A 13,493-nucleotide genomic window follows, 5' to 3' on the forward strand; every position below is an offset into this window, starting at 1 on the left:
TACATTTATGTATTGGTAGCTCAAATTTTCGACCTAAACCGTTTAAAAAGCTTGCCCTATCTCTGAATATCCTTTATGTAAAATGTCAAGTGTTTAGACCCAAAATTGGCTACGGAGTTTGGTAGAGTTCTAAAAGGTCAAATCGTTGAACTTTGACTCCTTAACGGCCAAATTTCTGTCCGAAAACGGATTACAAAGATTTTCCCAAATCTCCATACCTTGTATATAAAATTTTGAGTCTATTGACTGAAAATTGACAGTGATTGCATAGGGAAATGTACACAGACACACACAGACACAAACAGACAAACATGTTCACTTGTATAGATATACTAACATTTCAGCCCGGTGTTGCCCAGGTGTTGTATGTTGAGCAAAAAAAAAGAAAAATAAAAGGTCAATTTTTTTAACTTTGACCCCTATTATGACCGCTTAACATTTATTGTTTTGGGCTCAAATAAAATTATTAAGTTAGATCCATCTCCAAGGAACCTATATCTAAAATCTCAAGTGTTTAGACCCAAAATTGTCGGAGGAGTTTGGTAGAGTTCTCAAAAGTCACATCTTTGAACTTTCACCCCTTAACAGCCAAATTTCTTGCTGAAAACCGATTACAAAGATTTTCCTAAATCTCACTACCCTGTATATCAAATTTCGAGTCTGTAGACTTTAAATTGACAGAGTTATTGCGTAGGGAAATGTACACACACCACACACACACACACACACATTCACTTTTATAGATAAATAGGGTTAACAGATGATTTTAGGAGCTGAGAACGGATTAATTGGTTTTCAGTTATTTCTTATGGGAAAATTTGTTCGAGATACAAGAAATTCTACATATGAGCTCTCATCCAGGAACAAATTGATCTCGTATGTAGAGGGACCACTGTACTAGTCTTTTGGAGGCTGAATACAGGTGATACTAAGAATATGATAAAAATGTCTTAAAGATGGTGACGACTGACAGAATGAGAACAGTCTACCCCCACGGATTAAATAAAGTATTCAATTCAGAATTCCAAAATTTGATACAATGCACCTGAAGAAATTCAGAGAATAGCACCGAAGATGAGAACAGCAGTACAGAGTACAGACAATTTCATATATGGTTACCAGCTGAGATAAGAGAAGATAACTCTACGAGACTAAATCTTATTTAGCGATGCTGACAATGGCTGATAGCTAGAAGCACGCATGTTTATGGATAACTTTTATACACAAAAAATTTTAAATATTTTCATATTTAAAAAAAAAAAAGAAAACTTTTTATATAAAAATAATAACGTTCTGTTTTTAAAAGGGGTAACATATTTATATGCAAAACAAAGTGCAGGTAACGCTCTCATTGCTAAGCAAAATTAAATAAATAAAATAAACAGTGTTTCAAAACTGTTAGTATTGCTAAACAAATCACAACAGATCATCTGTTTAAAAGCAATAAAAATCGTGCATAAAACCTGAAATGGCTTCATGGCTCATAAGTAAAATGCCAGACTGCAGATTGTGTAGTCAAAATGTTTAGCCTTGCTGACCACGGCTGATAGCTGGAAACACAGAAGTCCATGGATAACTTTTATGCACATAAAAATATTTAAATATTTTTTTAATAAATAAATACATTTTTTTTTAAATAGTAATATCTCATTTATATGCAAAACAAAGGGCAGGTAACTCCCTCATCGCTAAGGTAGTGAAATTAAATACAAAAAAGAGGGTTTTAAAACTATCAATATTGTAATGCTGTACACACGTTTACATGCATGTTAACATGTAGGGACCCAGCACCTTGTAGATGCCGTCACAAGAAAGACAAAGACAAGGAATCAGAAAGAACTTCAACTTGCTGTTTCAGGTTTAAGCAAGACGTTTATTTCTACCTCTTTAACGTGATCGTGATCCTCAGTCTGCACACACATTCTTCTTTTCATATCTTTTTCTTTTCTTCCTCGCTGTGACGCCACTTGGCACACGGTTCGGCATTTGCATACACTTGCTATATGCGAATCTGCACTTCGTTAAAATATATTATAAAAAAAAAACAACAGATCAGATTAAATCTTTTAAAAATAGTTGTTTTCGCCATTTTGCCATTACAATTGATAAGATAGAAAATCTTTATCTCTACTGTCATTTAAAAAGGAATTTGTGTGTGTGTGTGTGTGTGTGTGTGTGTGTGTGTGAGACTTTGTTCCCTATGGATTCGAAAACAGTTGGGCAAATTTTTATGAAATTTCACACAAAGGTACTTTATGTGCCTGGCAGTGTTCTTTGATAGCTTTTGTATTGGAATGTCTTTGATAAGTATCGATAATCAAAAAAAAAAAAAAATGAAAGGAGGAACTGGCGATTTTGACCAAAATTAACACCTTATACAGCCTAACATACCAAATGCATTTGATAAGTTTTATTACCATACAAGCCAAAAGGCCCAACATATAAAATCAACTCTAGGTTCTTTCATATGACAGGGGCATGTTCGAACTGAATGTTTATGTTTAAAGCACTGTTGCACCATGATACTTGATTTTTTCATTTTAAACTTAAATTATAACTGCACAAGCAGTAAGGCCAAGCATATAAAATCAACAGTAGGTTCTTTGATGCAACAAGGCCACATTCAAAATAAATGTTTCTGTTTAGAGAACAATTGAAGCATGATACTTGACTTTTGCATTTTAAAATTTAATTCAAACCATTGTATATAAAAATAATTTTATAAAATCAACACTAGGTTCTCTACAGTGCAATGAAAGACTACAATGTATTATGAACTTAGTCACTCATGTGGAGTTATTGTGAAGCTTCCTCCTGATACACTGCGATTGATCCCAAACTAGAGAAGGTAATCAACTGATTTGATTGAATAATGGGTGATTTCACCAATTTCAATGACAATATAGATATAGGAGTGTGAAACATTCGATGATCATCATTCAATCCCTGGCAACATTGGACCTTCTTGCTAGTTTGAACTAAAAATCAAACTAGGTTTCAGAATTTTTAAGATTGATGATTTCTATTATTGGGACTGCTATTTTCATCTTGATCGTTATGTTCACAACATTTCTGCTGATGTAATTCCCGACCTTCTTAGAAATAACATCAACTGACGATTCTACTCATTCATACAATGGAAGTATTCTAAGCCCATGGATTAAGCAAACAAGGCCATCCAGGTTACTGAATTCAAAATAATAATTTCTAATCTTGACCAGAGGGTTCCCAAGTTTGAAAAAGATTTCACTGAAGAAGGTCGGCAAAATTGTTGGCTATGTTGGAAATCACACTGGCTTGGCTAAGTGAAAGTGATGATAACAAATGCATTTATAATGAACCTTACTATCAGTAAACACATGAGTAAATTATATAGTGAAGTAACATATGATTAAATTATATAGTTAAGTAACATATGATTAAATTATATAGTTAAGTAACATATGATTAAATTATATAGTTAAGTAAAAAAAAAAAAAGAAGTACATTTTCTTGTGTTTGGTAACTGTTGTTGCATATTTGTTTTTGTTTTTTTTTTTTTTGTTTTCTTTTCCAACACTTTTTTTTTTATTGTTAACTATACTACCGGATTGCAAATGTATTATCCTGATAATATATTAATGATCCAAAGATTTACATTCATTGTCTATTATTAAAAAGTGACATGTTTTATTTATTACAGGTATACACTGTAGGTTCAGCGTTTCGGGTTCAAGTTCTGCCTGAGCCACCGCATCACTTTTTTTTTTTTTTTTATGTATCTAGTGTGTCACATTTTATTAAGGCCAAGAGCCACATGGGGATAAGGGTTAATGAGATGGAATGATTGTCAATTGAAAGATGAAGTATACTATGGGAGTAAAAGTAAGTGACTTAAAGTGGACAGCAAACGGTGTTCTGTCAAAATTAAGTTTCTGATATTAAACTTCATCGAAAATATAACTTCCAGCAAGAGTTTCAATTTCCTAAATATTTATTAAATTATTAGGTGAAAGTATAGAATAGTTAACAACCCTCCCCCCTCTCCAGATGTTAAGTATGTTTGTTTTTTTTTTTAAAACAGAATTATTTATAATAAAAAACAAATACAGTTTAATATATTTTCCCTTTATTATTCAGAAAGATATTCTTAACATGTGGAACAGGAAACTTTGTTAACGATTCTGTATTTTCATCTAACAATTTATAATTAATAAATTAATAAATAAAAAGTAGTACAAATGTGGCAAATTCAATTTTACAGTCTATTTTGTTTATTAAATTGTTAGGGAAAAGTTTAGAGTTGTTACAAAACCCTCCTATAAATTTGAATCATTGGTTTCTAAATAATAATGTTATTATTTCAGCACGATCCATAAACTTCAGATGTACTGAGTAAGCCATCTAAAACAAGAAGTCTTTAATATCAGAAACTGAATCTGATACAATACAATTTGTTGCTGATTTTGTTCGGTTACTCCTTTGGTTTACGAAAATGATTAACTGAATGAATAGTTTTATGACAAGTATTTGTTGACATTGAATTCCCTACAGATTACGATAGATGCTGTAAACTGCAGGAAAGCAATCCAGCAGGAATGAGCTCTCCACAGACGGGTCATTAAAAAGAAGGTCTATCCATAAAAATTCCAGTTGACATCATGCACACCAGGAAGAAATAGTAGTTTTTCCATTGTTGTAGAAGAGGAGTTCAAACTGTGAATGTCTTAGAAGCAGGAATCAGAGATTAAAACTCAGTCGAGCACCTTCTATGGAAAGGAGGAGAAAGAGATAGAGAGACTAGCAATGTTTCTTCTACAAAAAACGGCCTGTAAGTAATGGAAGAGATCATCCTCACTAGATTTCAAAATCATTTTAGTACCCTGTCATGGCAAAAATGAGTGTTCTGAGCCATGAATTCAATAACAGACACTAAAACCTTGGTAGTGCAACCAGTCTAAAAGGCAACTACTGAAATAACACACCCTGCTCTGCTCATTTTAGCTTTGTTTCCATCATTTAGGACTTTTCTCTGCCATTGGATTCAAGCAGTGCCAGTTCGGAAGTGTGGTTGGATATTGAGAAAACTTCACATCCCATGCAGAGACACCCTTACAGGAAGTATCCATTTTCTCTCAAAACTGCGAGCATACACTTTTGTCTATTATTATTACAATAATGGCAAGCAAGAATGAAAACAAAAATTACTTTTAACTTTTGGAAAAATTCAGAACATTACTCGATTTTTAAAATCCACACATTAGTGTAAGTACGAGTTTTGTCTAGTGTTTTTCTTTTTTCTTTCATATATTATTTCCCCCAAAACACTAGCTATTATTGGAGGGAAGACTAAAACTTGTTGCTATGATTTCAAATGATCTGAAATAGCAGCAGGGGGAGACTTGATTCCAAATATTTATCATATATTATATCTCCTCTCTTTTGGAAATAGGGTATCTCCAGTATCAAATAATCTTTATACACTGTGAAATTTACTTAATGTATGAAAACCAAAGAGGGGAGATATAAAATATGAGAAATATTTGGAATTAAGTTTCCCCTTGCTGTTATTTCAGATCATTTGAAGCCATAGCAGCAAGTTTTAGTCTTCCCTTCATCAAGGCCTGAGGTTTTGGGGAAATATCAGATATTTTGTAATTCATATGCAAAACTAGGAAAACAAATGATTATGATTAAAACATTTTATGGCTGTAAAAAAGTGCCAAAAATAGGCTCTGGATGATGGATGGTCCCGTTAATGTGTGACCTTAAGAGCAAATGTCACATAGCCCACTACACAAGTCAGATCATTACCTTTCCAAGAAGCCTTTATTTGTTAAATCCTGATCAATAGTCATTGAGATTTAGAACTTATAAAATTGCCAAAAACGGTGGTGTATATATATATATATATATATATATATATATATATATATATATATATATATATATATAGGTAGTCAAATTGAATATTGAAATGCTCATATCTTTGGTTCTATAAAGAACCTATATTTTCAAACCAATAAAATATGCCCAAATTTGCCTACATTTGTATATATAATATCATGGCAGGCCAGCTTTAGTTTTGCTGCTTCGGTTGTCTCCCCTGTGGCCTTACCAGGCCAATAATACAAAATAAGTTAAGAAGATAATGCTTAAAGTTACATAGAGACTTTATTACATTATCAAGTCAATAAGGATTACAGAAAGAAGAATAAGAGAGAAACCGCTTAAGTCCATGACATTTCGAAGCTAAATGCTTCCCATTTGAAGAGAAGAAGCCAGCATTATACAAAAGTAAAGGTAAAAAGACAACACTAACTTTGAAAGCATTCAGATTAGAAATGGAAAATTTTTTTTGGAGATTAGAATTGGAAAAAAATTTTTTATGGAGGCGGAGGGAGGGATATGATGGAGATAAAAGAGAGAAGGGACAGACAAAAACAATATAATAGCTAAAAGAATATGAAAAATGAAATACTATGAAATTTTTGGAAAATGAAATACTAAAATTTTTTCTTGATTTATAAAAATATTTAAAAAATTTTTTAAACCTTTTTAAAAAATTTTGGAACTTCTAAACTTATAAAATTTTTTCGAAAATTCATAAAACTTTAATGTAGTTTTAATAAAATTATTTAAATTATCAAATATTAATAAGGCAGGACAAATAAAGTACAAAGAAGTGAAGGAAGAGTCGGCATTGCCCGGTCGTGAAATATGATTAAATATATTTTGATTAATGCAGATTTTGTATTTATTATTATACTAGCGGGGGTACCTGACATTCCCCGAGTGTGTTGTGGTTAGGTTTAGTAAGGGTGGGAATAAAGTTGAGGGGAGGGGAAAACAACAGGGTGGAGAGAGGTGTTAAAAAGAATCTATTGGCGTTTCCTTTGAAGTTTTTATATATCAACATTTTCAAGCATTCATAGACTATATTTAACATCCCAATGAATGCATTGACGATGATTACTTACAAGCTTTAAAAGGTGGACCATTAAAAGATACATCTGCCTTACTTATTTTTGGTGTCTTTAAAAAAAACCCACCTAATATTTTTGCTGATGAGGAAACTTTGTTTTAAAAAACCAAATGATAAAATTATTGTCCAAGACTTATTGTCTATCTCAATGAAAACATTGTTTCCATGTGAAACCGATTTTTAATTTTTAATTTTAATTATAAATTATCAATCATCTTACTCAATATTAAAATAGCTCTAGAATATATATGCCTATCGAGCTAATTATATATCTACATTACAATGAGCACTGTTTTCTTTTATTTCATTTTAATCGTATTAATGAATTTACTAATACATTAAAATATACTCTACTCTTTAGACTTGTTTTAATCCCCTTAATATATATATATATATATATATATATATATATATATATATATATATATATATATATATAATATTATGGAGAAATTTAGACAATTCTTGTAGATTATGTCGGAATGATAGATTGACTATTCTAAACTTTGAACTTTTTTTTTCTTTTTTTTTTCTTTTTTACACAGTGATCACCACTTATCAAGGCCCGGAAGCCACTAAGGGATAAGGGTTATTGCAAGTACATTACGTTAGTGTGGAGATTTGATGAAATGTTTACTTAAGGGGGTGGTTCATTAGGAATTTGTTAACGTTGGACTTGAACACATCCAAGTTGTAGTCTGGTGGGAAGCAGGCAGACGGAACAGAGTTCCACAGGCGTGCAGTTCTAAGAAAGAAGCTTTGTTCATGGAATCCGCGTTTTGATTTAGGCACAGATATAGAGTGGGGAAAATTTTTCACAGTGGATTCAGCTAGACGGGTGTTTTTCGTGAAAGATTGGCGAGGGGGGACCAGAGATTGGAGTTCAGACGAGCACCTGCCATGGAAATAACGATAAAACAAGAATAGGCTCGCAACGTCTCTTCTGTGGGAGAGAGGTTGCAGGGTAGAGAAAAGGGCATCCCCCACTAAACCACGAAGTCTATTTTGTATTCTGTCAAGGCAGGATAGGCTGTTTTTAGCAGCTCCTGCCCAGATATGGCAACAGTATTCCATCCTTAGATGTACTTGGCTTTTATATAGATAGAGAATTGCATCAGTAGTGAGATATCTTCTTTAAACAACGTCAAAAACTATTTATAGTGCAGCAGTGAAATAGACAACTACTGTATGCATAGAATAAACTTTATTTCAAGAAAACAATACACAAGAAAATAAAATAAAATTATATAATAAAAAACTAAACTAATCAAGCACCACAAAAAACAAAAGAGTGGCTCACCTCCATGCAAAACAAAAGAATATAGAAGGAAATAAAACTCCGCAAAACTTTTGTTTGAGAAAAGCCCTGACATTGACTAATGGAAACATTAACTTCTGTAAGGAAATAACAAAAAATCTGATTGATTAGCTAGGTAGATTTAACACCATGTACATATAAAAACAGGAATTCCATCCATTTTGGCCTGATGATTCCCTATGTGGATGAAATACAGAAGCCTCTGTGCAAATTAATAAATATATTTTCATGTGTGTGTGTATATATATATATATATGTGTATATATATATGTGTGTGTGCGTACAAATTAATAAATATATTTTCATGTGTGTGTGTGTGTGTATATATATATATATATATATATATATATGTGTGTGTGTGTGTACATAAAAATTTAATGTGAATAATATATAAATGTTTATATATATTGTTTTTTATTTGTCAAAGTTTGGCAATACAGAATGTCTTTTTGAAAACGGTCTTTGTTTTTTTAAAGGACAGAATTTTCGAACACTTTCTTCAGCCTTTTATGGTTTATTGAGAAGGTTGCAGTGGTTGGTGGTAGCAGGGAAAATATATATTTATCTTTTCTATATAAATTTCAAATTTGGTTTCAGTATTGTGGAGTTTGAATCTTAATGATTTATTTTAAATGTTTTTTTTTTTTTGTTTTTTTAGATAATGAAATCTTTGAAAATAATCTGTATTAATAAAATTGTGTGACCACTTACCGCGTGTCTGTGTTTTTCTCTCTTTATGTGACTTATCATTTTTTTATCTACATAATATTCTGTTTGTTCATTCCTTGGTTAGTCTGTATGTCACATTTTAAAAAAGACCAAATACATTTTTTTGAAGGTCAAACTGCTTCATAAAAAGCCAAATTCGTGAAAAAAACAAAAAAACAATCAGGCACCTCTGAACAAGCATGAGTGACCTCCCTTTAGTGTAACCTCGTTTTTTAATATTATAAGAATATATGATCATCGCTGTAACTTATAGTAATTTCAACATGCAACTGTTCTTCACCAAAGAAACAAGTCAGGAAAATGTTACGAAAAAAAGTGAACATTGGAAAGAAACAGCAGGGAAAAAGAACATTGTCTGCCAAAAGCTACTGGACTGAGGGAGAAATTCTATAGAATGAGAAATATATTTAATCAAAAAACATATTTTGAGAACGCTGATATTTTTCTGGATAGCGCAAAAAATTAGTTTTTTAGACAGAAAAACTAATAACACACAGCAAATATGAGTTTGTTAACATTTCTATGAAAATAGTGTCCATTGTATTTTAAATATAGAACTGACACAAATGAGATGAATTAATAAATACTAATAAATACTCAGAAAGTAATATCGTGCTATATAGTTCAATACAAATAATAAAATCACATAGTAAGAGATCATCTTTAAAAATAAAACCTGAGGCTCTGTAATTTTCTTGGGAAGAATTTCCATTGCAGCTTTTCATTGAACAAAACCAACGATCGACCAGACATGTTCCTGATTGGCTGGATGCTGAAACCCCCAAATAAGTGTTATTCGTCCTTTGTGTTGTAAAGATATTTATGTATATTCTTGTCTTGTTATAAACTGTAATTAAATGTTCATACAAACACAACAAACTCTAAATTAGACAATCACAACGCTAGACGGTCATAGATGAACACAGGTATATACACACATCATATAGATGACTGTGATATGTATATACAAACGTATATACACACATTCATTAGAAGAACATTTTATACCACAAAACGAACATTAAATAGACGACTATACAACATATACACGGTTTGGTCTCTTCGTTTATACATCTGTTTTATATACACTCCCTACATATATATGGACCCCCAATGATATAGTACTTTTATTTGAGATCCTTAGAGGAGATTAGCGAGATGTTGGTTTACATTACATTTAAAAATCTACACATCAGTACAGTCAGGGAAGCAGGAGACCGGATGGTGGGAGGGATTCCAAAGTCTAGCAGTTTGAGGGAATAAACTGTTAGAGTAGAATGCTTTCCGGCATCTAGAGATCTCTACAATGAAGGGATGGGATTTTGTTTCTTGTTGAATTAATTGGGGGGGGTATTTACATTGAGATGGTACAACTGCTACGAGTTTGTCAGAGCATATTCTATAAAAATACTTGTAAAACAGGCACAGGCATGCAACATTGCTGTGATGGGACAGGGGTTGGAGCTTAGTTGACAGTGTGGGATCTATTATACTGGTGACTCATTTTTGGACCTTGTCCAAGAGGGAAAAACTAGTGGGAGATGCATTAGCCAAGATGTGGCAACAATACTCCATGCATAGATGAATTAATGGCTTTATAGAAGTACAGGATACTGTCAATTGTGAGTACTCTTGTAGCACAGTAGCAAGAACCCACCCTCTTTGCAGCAGCCTTTGCAATGTCTTCAATGTATTTGCTCCAGTTAATGTTGCTTATGAATGTTAAACCAAGGCGTTCGAAGGAAGAGCTCTCAGGTAGGGTGTTATTAGTCATGGCCATTGGTGGTTGAGAAGGTTTCTTGTTATTGTAAAAGGAAAGAGGCTTAGTCTTAGTAGCATTAAATGTTGTTATCTTATTTACAGCACATTCTGCTACAGACTCGAGTTCGTTTTCTAAGGATTCTGCCATTGCCTGAGACATGTGTTCACCCATTTTTCCTTCATGTATATTATAGAGCGTTGTACAGCAGCAAATATATACCGATCTCAGCACAGAATATCACCTTTTGAAATTTGTGTACTTCTACAGAATTTGAACCCAATGTTTTTTTTTTTGTTTTTTTTATATATTAATGTAACTTTATGCCTAACTTTTAAATTTAATCTAACAAGAGTCTGTTTGCTTCGGTACAAATTCTGTAGAAGCACTGAAATTCAAAAGGAATTTGGAAGGCCATCAAAACCATCAAAATGAAAATTCGTTTTTTTTTATTATTATTTTTTATTTATTTTTTTTTTTACTAATGTGAGGTATATGTAACTCTCCAAATAACAGCACTTTGGATGGAACAAAATTTTAATTGTCCCCGTCTAGAAGGCTCTCTCCTCTTTGGACCAATAACAGAATAGAGATTAAAAGATTGAAAGTTTTTAAAGCTATTTACAAAGTATAATTTTCTAAATAGAAAATAAAACATTATCTTAAAACTAATTATTTATACGCTGGAAGGTGTCGAACGAAAGTTTCATTTTGCTTTTTTTTTTTTGCAAAAACACTGGCTTTTTTCAATGAGAACTATATTAATTCTGTCAGTACGAAACTAATTCAATGAAAAAAATTATTGAAAAATGAAAACAATTTCAATTAAAAATTATAAGATAATTTGCCACTTCTACATTATTAGAACGGAATTTCAGAAATTGTAATACTAAATTGCACATGAAAACAATAGTATCTTCGTATTCCTCGTATTTTTAAGATGATTATATCCAAAAATTACGAAAATCGATAAGGTAGAAAATTATTTAATTAAAGACAATAAAAAATAGAATTTGAAGAAAGCAACCGTAAAAGACAGGAGAGTTCAAAAGAGAGGTAATTTTTCGTTTCGATTTAAACAAGATGGCGGCAATTTTTTACCTGCTAACATGATTCAAGTTGTTTTTTCTAAATAATTCAGTAATATTCAGCTGCATATTTGGAAGCTACTATTGTAATTTATTAGAATTGACAAAAAAAGTCAGTAGAAACTGTAAGAAATTAATTCTCACATCCCAATTTCCTCCCGGCAGAAGCAAAAGAATTCACAAATACAAAAGCCATATCTTTTCAAACTCAAAATTTATTCAAAAGTTACAGCAATGAAAGTTTATTTAGTTCTGGTATCATCCTTTTGCAAAACGGTGGCCCGATTTGCCTCCACACACCTGGAGCCTTTAGTATGAATTCCTATTGTCAGAATGTTAGTTCGTTGTTCCTTCAAAAAGGATCCATGATGTTCATGGTAAACTCGGCGTGAATGTTGGCGCCTATAATTAGGCATAATGTGAGCCACTTAGGACTCTAGATGAATTGAGATAAGATCGAATATTTGGTAAATATTCATAAAGAACAGTTCTTGAATTTCATCCTTAATTTGGATAGATTTAGCAGGATAAGTTGTCTCTGCTTATAGAGTATAAGGTATCTTGCTGATATTGCTGGTCCTTCATTCACCAACTGTTTGGTGTTCATGAAGGAATTGTCTTAGCTCCCTCCAGTGGGAACTACTGGATTTGAGTCTATCCCCTTGCCGAGCTCTGTGTAGACTGAAAAAAAGAAAACATTATACAAAAGCGCACCAAGTGAATCACCTGACACATTCAAATTTAAACCAATGACAGCCGACCACTAAACTGCGTGGGCGGCTGAACAAAAGAAAGATGGTTACTGTATATGGAATTTCTCACACACTACCAAGGAGGAGAGAAAAAAGTAATGGATAATCATTACTTTTTCCCAATACAAGTTAATTAATAAGTAGTCGGATAAATGACAAATAGCAAATTAATCCAATAAACATAAGTCTTAACTCAGAGAAATTTATAATTTCAATGTTTTAATTCAGTTAAATTTCTTGATATGTTTGTTTGTTGACAATTCACATTGAGATTCAATAATTATAACTTTAATTCAGTTAAAACTTCTTAATATTAATATATGTGTGCCACTGTCTGTTTTCAGTTTCAGTTTAAACTTCAAAATTCTCATGCATCCAGACATTAGTTAATTTTCACTATATAGAATGACCTTACAATTAGAACAAAACCACCCCCCTAAGGTATCTTGCTGATTAACGCCTACGCAGCTAAAATGGTACCAGCTGTCACAGGAATCGCAGCACACCATGGGTGATGTTCCATCATTAGGAACAGAACAGGTTGGACAGAAAAAGGGACTTCCTTCTTCTATAAACTCAGTTGATACAATATCATCATTACCCTTAATTTCCAAGGACACAGATTTTTTAAGGAATGGACCTGTTCGCACCCATCCTTAAGAATGACTGTGGAACAAACATTATTGTCGCTTCCAGTAATTAATTTAATTACTTTACCAAGATTCCAAAATTGTCTGGTTTTGTAGGGAGTCTTAATAAGTACTATCTCTCCACCAGATAACTTGGGGGCACAATTGCTCCAAATTTTGGCATTGACTTCTCTTAATGACAAGAGGTAATCATTATGCCAGATATGATTGAATTTTTCAACAAATTTATTCCT

This window comes from Euprymna scolopes, chromosome 5 (assembly GCF_053919585.1).
Source record: "Euprymna scolopes isolate OS-2025 chromosome 5, ASM5391958v1, whole genome shotgun sequence".
In the NCBI taxonomy this organism is placed as follows: domain Eukaryota; kingdom Metazoa; phylum Mollusca; class Cephalopoda; order Sepiida; family Sepiolidae; genus Euprymna; species Euprymna scolopes.